Source organism: Emys orbicularis, chromosome 11, assembly GCF_028017835.1.
Source record: "Emys orbicularis isolate rEmyOrb1 chromosome 11, rEmyOrb1.hap1, whole genome shotgun sequence".
Lineage (NCBI taxonomy): Eukaryota > Metazoa > Chordata > Testudines > Emydidae > Emys > Emys orbicularis.
Genome location: NC_088693.1, coordinates 79,724,342 through 79,728,347, shown reverse-complemented (window position 1 = coordinate 79,728,347; position 4,006 = coordinate 79,724,342). Strand labels below are relative to the sequence as shown.

General features: G+C 51.6%; 1 non-coding gene across 1 annotated transcript; it reads right to left on the bottom strand.

The window, feature by feature from the left end:
- Window positions 1-3,545: 3,545 nt before the first annotated feature.
- Window positions 3,546-3,627, bottom strand: TRNAS-UGA (transfer RNA serine (anticodon UGA)). The gene has a single exon. It is a non-coding gene; the product is annotated as a tRNA-Ser (tRNA).
- Window positions 3,628-4,006: the final 379 nt, after the last annotated feature.

Genomic DNA, 4,006 nt, shown 5'->3' with positions numbered 1-4,006 from the left:
GAAGAATTTCTAGCAAGGGCGAAGTGTAATATAAATAAAACTGTGACTAAGGTTTACAATTTCAAAAAGGCCAACTTTAATAAATTAAGGCAACTACTTAGGGAAGTGGATTGGGCTAACATACTTAGGGATCTAAAGGCAGATGACGCCTGGGATTATTTCAAGCTGAAGTTGCACGAGCTGTCCGAGGCCTGTATCCCGAGAAAGGGGAAACGGTTAGTAGGCAGGAGAATTAGACCTAGCTGGATGAGCGGGCGTCTCAAAGGGGCGATTAAGAAAAAACAGAAAGCGTACAAAGCATGGAAGAGGGGAGGGATCAGCAAGGAAACCTACCTTATTGAGGTCAGAGCATGTAGGGATGCAGTGAGAAAGGCCAAAAGCCGTGTAGAGTTGGACCTTGCGAGGGGAATTAAATCCAATAGTAAGAGGTTTTATAGCCATATAAATAGGAAGAAAACAAAGAAAGAGGAAGTGGGACCGCTGAAAAATGTAGATGGAGTGGAGATTAAGGATAATCTAGGCATGGCACAATATCTAAATGAATATTTTGCGTCGGTCTTTAATAAGGCTAATGAAGGGTTTAGGAATAGAGGGAGCAGGACAGAGGGGAATAAAGGAGGGGCGATTGACATTACAGTATCAGAGGTGGAAGCCAAACTTGACCAGCTAAACGGGACTAAATCGGGGCGGACCGGATGATCTTCATCCTAGAATATTGAAGGAACTGGCACGAGAAATTGCAAGCCCCTTAGCGATAATTTTTAATGAATCTGTAAACTCGGGGGTGGTACCGTTGGACTGGAAAATAGCTAATGTGGTTCCTATTTTCAAGAAGGGGAAAAAAAGTGACCCGGGTAACTACAGGCCTGTTAGTTTAACTTCTGTAGTATGCAAGGTCTTGGAAAAAATTTTGAAGGAGAAAGTAGTTAAGGACCTTGAGGTGAATGGCAATTGGGACAAATTACAACATGGGTTTACGAAAGGCAGATCGTGCCAAACCAACCTGATCTCCTTCTTTGAGAAAGTAACAGACCTTCTAGATAAAGGAAATGCGGTGGATCTAATATACCTCGATTTTAGTAAAGCGTTTGATACTGTGCCGCATGAGGAATTATTGGTTAAATTAGAAAAGATGGGGATCGATATGAAAATCCAGAGGTGGATAAAGAACTGGTTAAAGGGGAGACTGCAGCGGGTAGTACTGAAAGGTGAACTGTCAGGTTGGAGGGAGGTCACCAGTGGGGTTCCTCAAGGTTCGGTTTTGGGTCCGATTTTATTTAATCTATTCATTACTGACCTCGGAACCGAATGTAGGAGTGGGCTGATAAAGTTTGCGGATGACACAAAGTTGGGAGGTATTGCCAATTCGGAAAAGGATCGGGATATTCTGCAGGGAGACTTGGATGACCTTGTAAATTGGAGTAATAATAATAGGATGAGATTTAATAGTGAGAAGTGTAAGGTGATGCATTTAGGGATGACTAACAAGAATTTTAGTTATAAGCTGGGGACGCATCGGTTGGAAGTGACGGAGGAGGAGAAGGACCTCGGAGTCCTGGTTGATCGCAGGATGACTATGAGTCGGCAATGTGACGTGGCTGTGAAAAAAGCTAATGCGATCTTGGGATGCGTTAGGCGAGGTATTTCTAGTAGGGACAAGGAGGTGCTGCTTCCGTTATACAAGGCGCTGGTGAGACCTCATTTGGAGTACTGTGTGCAGTTCTGGTCTCCTATGTTTAAAAAGGATGAACTCAAACTGGAACGGGTACAGAGAAGGGCCACTAGGATGATCCGAGGAATGGAAAACCTTTCCTATGAAAGGAGACTTGGGGAGCTCGGTTTGTTTAGCCTAACCAAAAGAAGGCTGAGGGGGGATATGATTGCTCTCTTTAAATATATCAAAGGGATAAATACCAAGGAGGGAGAGGAATTATTTCAGCTCAGTACTAATGTGGACACGAGAACAAATGGATATAAACTGGCCGTGGGGAAGTTTAGGCTTGAAATTAGACGAAGGTTTCTAACCGTCAGAGGGGTGAAATTTTGGAACAGCCTTCCGAGGGAAACGGTGGGGGCGAAAGACCTCTCTGGCTTCAAGATTAGGCTAGATAAGTTTATGGAGGGAATGGTTTGAAGGGATAACGTGATTTTAGTCAATTAGGCAATAACGTGCCATCGCTGGTAAAATAAGGGTCCGGCTGTAGAATCTTGCCTGTATGCTCGGGGTTCTGCTGATCGCCATATTTGGGGTCGGGAAGGAATTTTCCTCCAGGGTAGATTGGCAGAGGCCCTGGAGGTTTTTCGCCTTCCTCCGCAGCATAGGGCAGGGGTCGCAGGCTGGAGGATTCTCTGCGACTTAATTTAAAGACTTCAAGGGAAAGTGGGTGGGTCAGCTTTTGTGGCCTGCATCATGCGGGAGGTCAGACTAGATGACCATATTGGTCCCTTCTGACCTTAAAGTCTATGAGTCTATGAGTCTATGAGTAATTAAACAGAACTGAGAATATTCTCTGCACACCTTGTTTAACTCTGGGCCTGATTCTCTTCCATACTGACGACCCTTTCCCTGTCTCTGGCCATGTCTGGAGGGCTTTGTGCCCCTGTAGAGCCCCGTCACACTGCCCCGAAGGTAAAGGTGTTATGTAGCCTCAGCCCAAACAAGAATCAGGCCCTGTGTCACTTTCATCCTGGGTTTCAGATGAGTGACCCCTAGAAGTTGGAGGGCCACCGGCGCCTAGACCATGGCCCTGCCAGAGAGGCCCCGCCCCAGGCATCCTCTTCCCCCGAGGTCCCGCCCACCCACTGTTCACTCCCCTCCACCCCTTCCCCCTAGGCCCCCCCTACCTGCCCCTCACTCCTCTCTGTCTCTTCCCCCAAGACTCCACTCACTCGCTGCTTGCTCCTCTCCGCCCCTTTCCCCTAAGGGGGACTACCAGGGGGGCCATGCGGCCAGGCACCCAGCACTTTTTCCTGCCTTAGGTGAGCAGGGGGCGGGGGGGTCCTTGGGGAAGGAGGCAGAGCAGGGACAGGAAGAGGCAGAGAGAGGGCAGGGCCTTGGGGGAAAAGGCCGAGCAGGGGTGGGGCGGAAGAGGCGGAGGGGGGATGGGAGGAGGCAGAGCAAGAGCAGGGCATGGGGTTAAGAGGCAGAGCGGAGCGGGGTGCAGGCGGGGCCCCCACTTCTCTGAAGCTTCACTTCCAGGGCTCGAAAGATGACAATGGGCCCACGGAGGGGTGACCCGGCCCACATCCCCAGTGTTTCCCCCCTGCATGGGCGGCCTTGTGGGGGATGCTCAGCCTCCCCTGGCCTCTTATACGGACTGCCGCGTTCAGCTCCTTCTGCACCCAGGGTAGGGCTGCGCCGGGGGCGTGGCAGAGGCTTTGCCTGGGACCTCAGGGACACATCATGAGGCTCCCTCCCAGTCCCAGGCATCGCTATGAAAGGAGCAGAACAGGAATTACTTGGGGTGGGGAGTGTATTGACCGTGTCTCATGGGTCTGTAGAGATGTACTGCACCGGTGAGCAAGTGTGGCTAAAACACAGGCCTTGCTGTGAGCAGGATTTGAACCTGCGCAGGGAAACCCTATTGGATTTCAAGTCCAACACCTTAACCACTCGGCCATCACAGCTGCAAGGGAAGCAAGCCTCTAAGGCCAAAGAAACTGGTAAATCAGGGGTCCCCAATGCGGTGCCCGCGGGCACCATGGCGCCCGCCGGGGCACTGATGTGCACCCGCCTAGTGCCTAGCAAGGGAGAGAAGCCGCGGCCCCGCACCTGCTGGGGACAGAGAACTCCGGGGCTGCAGGCTGAGGGCGTGGGTGTTCTCTGTCCCTGGCAGGCGCGGGGCTCGTCTAGTGCCTAGCAAGGGAGAGAAGCCGGGGCCCCGCACCTGCTGGGGACAGAGAACTCCGGGGCTGCAGGCTGAGGGCGTGGGTGTTCTCTGTCCCTGGCAGGCGCGGGGCCCGCCTAGTGCCTAGCAAGGGAGAGAAGCCGGGGCCCTGCGCCTGC